Source organism: Sipha flava, unplaced genomic scaffold (assembly GCF_003268045.1).
Source record: "Sipha flava isolate LNK unplaced genomic scaffold, YSA_version1 73_pilon_pilon, whole genome shotgun sequence".
NCBI lineage: Eukaryota > Metazoa > Arthropoda > Insecta > Hemiptera > Aphididae > Sipha > Sipha flava.
The window spans coordinates 4,732,470-4,743,521 of record NW_020273613.1 but is presented as its reverse complement, the minus strand read 5'-3'; the positions used below and the strand labels follow the sequence as shown (position 1 = coordinate 4,743,521).

The 11,052-nt window shown below is 29.4% G+C and overlaps 1 pseudogene; it reads left to right on the top strand.

Annotated features, from left to right (window-relative positions):
* The first annotated feature begins 4,494 nt into the window (after positions 1-4,494).
* Positions 4,495-9,525, top strand: LOC112692477 (annotated as a pseudogene).
* Positions 9,526-11,052: the final 1,527 nt, after the last annotated feature.

Here is an 11,052-nt window from a genome sequence, read left to right as displayed (position 1 = left end):
TGCCGTCACGTCGTACGGTGGTCGGGGAACCAATCTAAATTTACTTACTAACACTAATGTCCATTTACGAGTATACAATTACTAACACATCCGCAATACAATAATAGAAATTGCCTGTACAATGTCCCTTAATAAATGTTAGTGTCGAGGCCCCTTAATTGTAAACTTAATTGAACATGAACTCAATTAACTTAACTGAGTTAAAAAATATCATTTAGTTGCCCAGCCTTGCTAATTATCAATAATAGGGTATAGGTAATTAAAATCATGTATATTAAGAACAATACATTTATTTTAGATCACAATCCGTTAACACTTTATGTATAAATATAATATTATATTATATTTAATAACTAATAAGTAAAATTGACAAATTTTAATTATTTACCAAGTTAAAATCGTCAAAGTTGAATAAATCATATATTTATTAAATTTTAATAAATTATTACAGTCCGAAATTTGTTAGTTCGAACCAGCGATCCGGCCTTTAACCGCTCGATTACTTTATTTTAAATTTTTAGTCTAATACGGTCTAAAAAAAAAAAATTAGCAATCGGTTCGGTTCGAGTTCGGCCTTTGTTAACATTTTCAAAACGGGACCGGACATAGATGTATAGACTGTACAAATCACAAGTATGCACAAAAATTCTATTTTGTAAAAGAAAACAAAATATAAATAGATTATCTTCTATGTATCCCGCTTTGATATTATGCCGCTGAGTTTAGGGACACTCTATATAATGACACCAGTAAATTACAATTTTCCCAAAAAAAAAAAAAATAGACTAAAAAAATTGAAAAACATTAAAATTGATATAATTTAAAAAAAAAAAAAGTTTTCTTAGCATAAACCGCCTCTTAATTATTTTAATATTTAGAACAAATTAGTGTTTACAATTTCATTACTTTGACTACAATAATTACTAACCTTTATTTTGCTCATTTTAAAAAATTATGTGTTATACCCAGGTCTTAAGTGTAGTTAAAATAAAATAAATAACGTCTATCTTACTACACCAGCGTTCTGCAAATGAATGGACTATCTTGCAAATTGTAATAGTTATAAAAATAACTCGGTATTGAAAATATATTATCCGTATAAGACTATATGTATATTGAACCATTTAAATATAAATTCATAAAAATAACACTTCATGGACTTGTCCAATAATAATAGCCTGAATGTATTGTGTTCAAAATAGCATCAAATTATATGACAAGATAAGGAAAACCAATAATAATATGATTTATATTAATTTTATCTTATACAATGTAGTTTGTGTTCGAAAATATTAAAGTATATTTACTGTTATATTTTTATACGTTCATAGATATTTAGTTTTAATACACTTTTCGTAAATTTCTTATTATATTGGCAGTTTAAAATAGTAATGTCAAAGTTTAATGCCATATAAAGCTACGAAGAACCATAAAATTGTTCTCATTGAATTGATAATGCCTGGGTGAAGGATATAACTTTTTTAAGTTGCTTATAGTTATTTATATGTTGTAAATATTTACATGGATAGCAAAATTTGACAACTACAAAAATTATGCTTCCTAGTTTCAAAATGTTAATTTTAGATACTCCGAAATCTCCCTCCTATGAGCATAGCAATATACAAAGGGAACATATGGTCCGGAGTTAAAATATTATATTTCAATGGTAAAATAAAATTGTTTGCTAATCACAAAGATATATTTTAAAATGTTCTATATATAACATTTATAGATACTAGTAATGCAAATTAATTTTTTTACCAAATTGAAAAACAGATTTCTAAAAACAATATTTTAAGTATGTACTAAGAAATATAATTTTGAAATTTCAACTTTGCAATTTTTAGATTTCTTTTCTTTTAGATAACTAATTTTCCTTTTTTAAGCATTAACTAATTTTAAATCTCACAATTTTAATTTATTATTACTATTTGTTTTTAAATCTGTAGCCTATATTAATTATAGATGTTTCGGAAAACTAGATTCTAATTAATTTCAAATAAGATTCAAAATATTGGTGAAGGTTTGAAGTCGATAGGACAAAGTGAGGGGAGCTGTGAGAAGTTATTCCCCTCCAACCTAAAATCTTTTTTTACGGGAAAAGGGTGAAGTTCCAAATTCTGAAAACTTGGTTCCAAATAGTTCCAAATTAGTTCCAAAATATTGGTAAAGGTTTGAAGTTGATAGGACAAAGTGGGGGGGCCAACTTCACGGACGTATCTAAAATACTAGCGCTTCTGTAGTGAAATTGCCTATACGAAAAAAAAAATTTAATTTCTTTCAAAATCTGATAAATTTTTTTTAAATTGAACACAAAAATAAGAATTAATAAATATTTGTAATTTTAATGTAAACAAATTGTCATTTAACATCAGAAATATTAATCTTTTTCTTTTTTTCTTTTTGGCTGAGCATGCGCCGCTTACCTAGCTTGTCCTGACCGCACGCCACTGAGGGTAATTCTAGTATAACTAAGCAGTACGCTGTTATAAAAACGATAAACCTTACTCTACATTGAAAATAAAGAAAGAAAAAAAAATTGTTTTACTCTAAACAAATAAAACGCTTTAAATTTGAGAGAAATTTCAAACACCTCAAACAAATACAAAATGTTTTATTTATGATAGGTTTGAAATTTTTTTTGGTGTTTTTTTTTTTGACAATTTAATATAAATCGTTGTTCTTTAAAAATGTATCTGCTTATATCTAGATAAATTATGATTATTTTTTACCTTTTATAAAGATGATATTAGTTGAGCTTATTTTTATCTTTAAATAAATGTTCGGTATACTATTTTTATCTAGATTTAAAATGAATTATCTGGGTTCAACTCTGAATATCTTTAATCAAAAGTCGATGTGGAAATAAGTTCTTTATTTTTAAGCTTGTATAGGTTACATAATAAACAAATATATAAATAAGTATACATTTTATTGGATAGCATTGCTGTGCTTGCACGTGCGTACAACGCGCTCATTCATAGAAAGATGCACGAAATGTACGCGTAAAATGCCCGAATACGTCCATGAGGGTGAGTGAAAAGAGCGGTGATGAATAAACACATATGTTGTACATAGCACGTAGTCATTGAAGGGTATTGATGTATATACATGTACATACGCATGTTGAACGTGAATAATAATAATAATATCGTCGGCGCCTGTACATCCGTGTGCATTGTATGCGTATATTGTCACAGAGCCGATGACTAGACGAGGCGACTGGTGAGCGAGATGATAATATGAGAAAGAGGAGGAGAAGGATTCTGTATTATACGTACATCGAATATTTTAATATATTTCTTCTGGAAGCGTGTGTGTATGTTCTACCGACCAGATTTTAAGCCGGAAAAATGTGTACCTTGTGAAATAAAGAGAGAGAGAGAGAGAGAGAGAGAGAAGAAAGAGTGAGAGGGAACAAAATCGACAACAAGAGTATGTGTGTGTATGTATAAGAAATACACGCGTACACTCTTCACACGCCCACGCCCATATGGGTATATATATTTACTATGTCTCAGAATAAAATCCATTCATCATATATTATTATATATATATCGGATTCGAGTGTCGGTTATTTTACACTTTTGTATCCCTCTTCATCCAGAGACACTGCCGCTCGAAAACTACCTGATGCGTCTCATAAACGCTTACTACGCACTGCAGTGAACATTCGCAAGAAAAATAATATACAATAATATACAACAATAATAGAACGAAGATGATAATCGGGCAGTCGTTCCGATCTTATGTTTCTGTGTTGCAGTTGCCCCGCGAGGAATATCACGTCGTTGTCCAACTTGAGCGGCGTCCTTTGTAGAAACGTAAACGCTACCACATGTGCGTTTGCGTGATTTAATCCGTAGTGGACGTGTCAAAAATAATATTACCCATATATATAAATACATGTATTATTATCGTAAATATAATAGATACGTATGTGTCAGAGTACGTGCGTGTGTGTATGTGTTTGGATATATATATGTACATGCGTGTGCAGTGCAACACCTGTTGCATACGTACTGCAAGTTATGATAATACAGGCGCCAAGAACTGGTGGAGGGGTTGGCGGCTCCGGGGCTGCATGCGATTCCCTTAACATTTTTATAACAGCGAATTAGCTACATATGTGTAGATTTGTAACGCGCGTATAATGTTCTTTATTTTTTAATGCAATTATAATTTTCTTATTGTGTACACTAGGTATACATAGTTTCGTAACTTGACAAAAGAGCCATTTTTTTTCTCTCTATTCAGACTACAATAATAGCAATTAAATTGTATGAAAACTATAAAGGTGCGGTTCCTATGCACGCGTCTAAAGACGCGCGGTCAACGCGGCGCGATTTAATTTTAGCCGTGCTGTCACTACTTTGCATCTTTTTAAATATAACCGATTCCTATGATCGCGGCGGCCGCGCGCTTCTACAGCCGCGTGGCGACGAATGCTTCGAGAGCAGTCAAATCGCACGAGACGCGCGGCCAGTAGCTAATTATTCGTATTTTAATTTTCAAAGTTCGAGATTTTGCGAACACTGTGTGACACAAAATGTCTTCAAAAGTGTCATTTACTGTGGAAGAAGACATACAATTGGCTGAATGTATTAGGGAACATCCATGTTTGTATGACCTAAAAAAATGCCAACTACAAAGATCAACAAATAAGGGACAATGTATGGAAGCTTTTATCAAATAACCTGAATAATAAAAGTGGTAAGTAGTATACCCTTTCAATATATGTATTAATGAAATTTCAAAATTAATTCTTAATTTGTTGCGTACGATAGTTATTTATCTTAACATTATATTTAAAAAAAAAATACATTTATTTTATATAGATATTATTTTCATATTATTTATATACCAACTGCGTGGTTAAGTATAACTAAGATAATTATGCTATTGAGGAACTGGAATATCTATTATAATCTATTTGATTGATGATTTTGCCAAGGAACAGCTCCTTGTGGACTATTGAACATTTTTTTTAATTTTTCTCTCACAAAAAAACCCTCAAAGTTGGCATACCCTCCTATTCTTGCCAGTGAAATCATATTTTCAGATGGTTGTGGTTTGTTATCATCGAGGTTATAATAATAGTAATTGGTTTTCTCCAAGTAACGATCACGAAGTAAATTATGAAGGCAACATACAGTTAACACTAAGTTATCAACTGATTCCATTTTTAGTATTATCGGTGTATAGAATACTCTGAAAATTTAGCTTAGAAGTTCGAAACTATTCTCCGTAGTCCTTCTTGCCTGGGAAAGTCTATAGTTAAATATGATCTTTTGATAATCTTTCTTAGTTTCAATCCTAGAATAAGGACGCATCATATGTCGGTTTAGGCGAAAAGCCTCATCACCAATATGTACCAACAGTAATGATACATTTGAGTCTGACAGTTTTTTCGGGGAAGAAAAATATTCACCAGTCGAAATCATTTGAGAGATACTAAATTTATTGAAAATTCCACTGTCCCCTTCTTTGCCATAGGACCTAATATCTACAAATATAAACTTACAATTAGCGTCCACAATCGCAAGAAGAACAATGGAAAAAAAGTCCTTGTACTTAAAAAATAAGCTTCCACTTTTCTTTGGAGAAAATATCCGAATGTGTTTTCCGTCTATGGCACCAACACAATTTGGAAAATTCCATTTGTTTCTAAAGTCATGAGCAATACGTACTAAATCTTCTTTTAATGGAGGCTTTAATAAGACTGGCGTTAAACGAGTACTTAAACTTTTTAAGACCAATTGTATTATACGTGTGATATAACTTTGAGAAATCCTGAATGAAAAAGCCAATGACCTGAGTGATTCTTCCGTTGCCATATATCTAACAAAAACACGTATCACGTTAATACATTTCTTTAAATTTACCATTGTAAAATGGTAGTATTTCTGCCACAGCAGTATTAAAATAATAAATTAAAACTGAAAATAACTGCTGTATGTATACATAGGTTACTAATATAATATTAAATATTTCGTATACATAATTTAAGTGAACGAAATATTTCATTTTTGTTATTATATATATTTTCACATAAAATCAATTAAATGTGTAGGTACGTTATTCGACTAAATATAGTAGATACTATTTATAGTCTTATACAGTTTGGTTTTTTGGTTTTAATTTTGTCATCATAATCTAAATTGTTTTTAAAAATAGGAACAAATCTAGATCCATACCGTCATAAGGTAGATATTTATTTTATTTTGGTACTAAGGTATAATATATGAACAGTAATAATATAGTTCTATTGTCTGAATAGTTTTATAAACTGTAATATTTAAATGAATAGGTATTGATTATTATTATTTCAGTTGATGATTGCAAAAAGAGATGGAAAAACATGAAAGATACGTATAATAAAAATAATAGGAGTAGGAAACTAGGGACGGGATCATCAACAAAAAATAAACAAACAAAATGGGCCTTGGCAGATGCATTATCATTTCTGGATATATGTTTTTACGAACAAACGTGAGTAAATATATTAAATACATTTTATTTAAAAACAATTTAATTTATAGTTATAGAAATTGTCAGTGGCGTAATTTTGGGGAGGGGATATGGGGATATATCCCCCTTCAGACGCTTTTTTTTTAGAATAATTATAATTACATTTCCGTAAGCACTAAGCTTTCAAAGATTTTAAGATAAGAAATAAGAATACATGGATATAATCATAGTTGAGATTTTTTTTATTTTACTAATATAAAACTACGATAGTTCAACAATTATAATATATGACAAGAAAATTGTATAGCTCAAGTTAAAATATAACACTGATAAATCTACAATTTACCACTCTTGTTTAGTGCTTAAAGCATGCAATATTTCACAAAAACGTGAAACATTGAATTTTTTTCTAAAACAATTATTAATGTTAATTATTTATCAATTATTTATTATATAATCTAAAAGTTCTTATTATAATCATTATTATTAATAAAATGAGTACAGTGGTTGACATATTACTATAATAACTATATTATACTATATATATATTGGGTCTTGTTTTCGACTATTTATAGTATTATAGCAAAACTTGGTTTATTTTCCTAGGAAATTGCTTTCGGCGACGTCGACAAACAATGTATCATTATATTATTCTATTCAGTGGTATAAGGTATTAACCAGTGATGCCATGTTGGCCTTTTTAAGTCCAAATCTGACTTTTTTAAGGCTAAATCTGGCCTTTTTCATTTCAATCTGACTGAAAAAATACACAATCCTGCTCCTAACTTTTTTTCTAGCCATTAATTGTTTTTAACTAGCTTAATTCTGATTTAAGTTATATATAATATATTTTAATTAATTGCTTGTGTATATAAGTATAATATTACACAACGACATTGATATCATGAGTTTTTCCCTTCGTTTTCGTTATCACTCCATATGATGAACCATATTTATGGTTGTTATCATAACAAATTATATTTATCTGTGGTGGTTGTTAACCATAGACCTTTTATATATTAGGTCTATGCTAAAACTTGTCGTAATAAAGTTGAACTATTTTTTGAAATAATCTAAATCTTCATACATTTATGTATTTCTTATTTCTATGTAATTATTATGGCATACCCATATCCATAAATTTAAAAATCAATAACACAAGGATATTTTCTTAGGAAAAACAAAGAATTAGATCAATGAATGATTTCTGTAGAACAACCTGTAAGTACAAAGTTAGAAAAAGTTAATAATTAAAAATTAACATTTTTTACAATCATTATTATACCATTTAATTTATAATTATAAATTAATATAATATTGAGATATATGAGATTTAATGTTTAAAGGGGGTGTGGGTAGTCCCACTAGAATGATAGTGTAAATTTATATCCCAATCCCACCCCAAAACCAATTCCAAATTACACCACTGGAAATTGCTCATTAATAATTATTATTTTTTTTATTATATTTTGAAGGGGTCTGACTAATTTGAATTCTACGAATGAAATGAATAATAGTGAAGAAGAAGATAACTTAACAGTAACTGTTGACGATGAAAATAATCCAAGTGATGTAAATGATTTTTCAATTATGTCTGCAACAGAAAACACTACAGTTCAGGAAATTGAACTTGAAAATAATTTGAATAGTGGAAAAACAAAATTATTAAAAGAAAAAAGGCCTACTAAAAAAGTGAAACAAAATAAAGAGTTAGTGTCGTTATTGAAAAAAAGTAATGATGGTAATACTACATTTCAGTATAAGAGTACATCCTGTACTACGTGCGTCAGTATTTAAATCGTACTAACGCATTTAGTTGTTGTACGATAAGATAAAATCTACAGATTTTACTATTGATCTATTTTACGATCAACTACTGTAATAAATAATAAGTATAACAACTGTCTAGACTCAATGTAAAATACTTTTAGGGATCCCATCATCCAATATCCTCCGCAGACTGATCGTTAGAGCACTGATATTTGGAAGACATTACGGTATAGAAGTTAATTTTTAATACTATCAAATATTTATTGTTGAACGCATTTCGTCAGCGCACACTTGCATAATTAATCCTAAAAACTACAAACAATACAGAGGTTATCCCACAATGATATACTTATCACGAGTTTTCCGGTATAATTATAATTTGCGAAAATCGAATAAGATTTTTTTTTCATAACTAACATAATAAAAGATTACATATTTCATATATCATTTGCAGCCGAACGGAGTTATTTGCTGTTTTCCCAATTATCCGAATCCCGTTTAACTCAGCCGTAACGGTCCACGCATTCAGTCATTGACGAGTTTACGAGAAAAACAATAATAGCACGATATAAAATAATACGCATCGATGATATAAATTGTCACTGGTGTTCGTCCTACTATCGTTGACATTGGTGTTGATGGAGCAACAGCGGCGGTTGTTGTAGTTATATTCATTCACCTCTTTTTCCCTCCTTTAATTCTCACCAATGTATATATATTTATTTATATATATTGTATTTGATCATTTTCAATTTAAACTATTTTCGGGTACGCTTGTCAAAAAATGTGTTGTAGTATTATTTAAAGACAGAATGAAAAACATATTTTTATAATAATATCGTTACGTCGCGAACAAAACAATAATTGCAGCGATGTGAGTGTACTGCGATGATACTACAGTAGAATCCGCTTATAACGATATTTAAGGGATCTATGGAATCAGATCGTTATATCCGAAATTCGATGGATCCGGATGACGAAAACATTACCTACATGAGATATAAAACCAACCAAATACATGGCTATTCTTTAACAGTAATTTTTCTAGAAGTATGTACTGCTCTTTTATTATTTTTAACAATTCCTATTACATTTTCTGCAAGAGCGAAACGGTCTTTATCCAAACTAAATATTATTAAAAGATATTTAAGAAGTACAATGACGCATAATCGCTTAAGTGGCCAGACATTAATTTCAATCGAACAAGAAACAGCTGGAGAAGTTGATTTTGAAGATTTAATCGATAAGTTTGCCGAAGCCAAAGTAAGAAAGAAAAAATTATGAATATTTAAATTTTGTATTACCTTGCTTATATTATTTGAACCGAAAAATGTACAACAGAAACTTGTATACACTTTTTTTTTTTTAATAATATTGCCGTGATATTCTGACGTATGATATACAATTTTCGCGTACTGAGTTATTTTTCTCTTACGAGTATGTCGTTTGTTATCGGCCGATAATTGACATTTACAGATCGGTTAACCCAATACGGCAAGCTGTTTAAGATCTAGAGTTCAATCATTCATCTAATTTTCATAGTGTTTTTACTGTGAACTATATTATAATACAATCGTATTTATAAAACTTAAATTAATATTTATTAATTTATTGTTAAAAAAAAGTTTCGTATTTAAAAATTAAATTAAATTTATGTTTACTTTGTGTAAACCAATAATGGGGGAGGGGCACATGGGGCACGTGCCCCTGTTATCCATCCTTGTATCCACCACTGGTTATATCGTACGGACTTTTAATACACTAGTACACGAACTCTAAATACACGTGTACATGGACTCTAAATACACGTGTACACGGATTCTAAATACACGTATATATGTGTATTTCAATAACACACACTTTAGCACCGTTTTTATAAAAAACACGTACGGAACGTGTTCTTAAATACACGTAAAATAGAGACCATTAATTATAACCCTCTAATAAAGCAATATTTTTTCAAAATTACTCCATAATAATGTTTCCAGAAGACATTAAAGATATTGACATAGTGAAGATTTTCATTAATCCTATTCCGGTAATCCACATAGCCGGGTGACATGTTAATAAAGTGTTAATGGTCTCGGCACTATATTAGAAATAATTCAATTACATTGGTCCATTCAAAATGGAACATTTATCACGCTTTACTGCTTCCGATATTTTGATGCTAAATTAATAAAATTAAACTTTATAAAAAAAAATGTATTTATTTAAAATAAACAATCTGATTAAATTGATTAAAGTGTGTTGTAAAAGCGATTAAAATTAAATAATACACTTTAGCTGAACTAATGGTTTAAATATTTTAATAGTTGATATTTAACTGTACATCTTGAGATAAATAACAGAAATAATGTAACCCTTAAATATTTTTTATCAACAGCCACTTTAACTCAAATTTATGTCAATAAAATCATTGATATGACCTTTTTCTTTCCACAAATTGTATTCCTGCTATAAATAATTTGTTATTGTTTTTACTTTATTTTTGTTGTTAAGTATTTAAATATTTAAGTTGTTTAGCTAAAGTGTATTATTTAATTTTAATGATTTTCGCATTACATTTTAATCAAATTTTATTATATTTGAATAAATGGTTTATTTTAAATTTTGTATAAAGTGTAATTTGATAATAATTGTTTTGCTATCCAAGTATCGGCAGCAGAGCGGTAAAATGTGCCATTTTAAATTATGTTATTCATTTCATATGTAGTGCCGAGATCATGTAGTGCACTTTGTCAATATGTATAGTTCGGTGGCCGTTCGCTATTATTAATGTCACATCCTCTTCATCTCATTTGCACTACT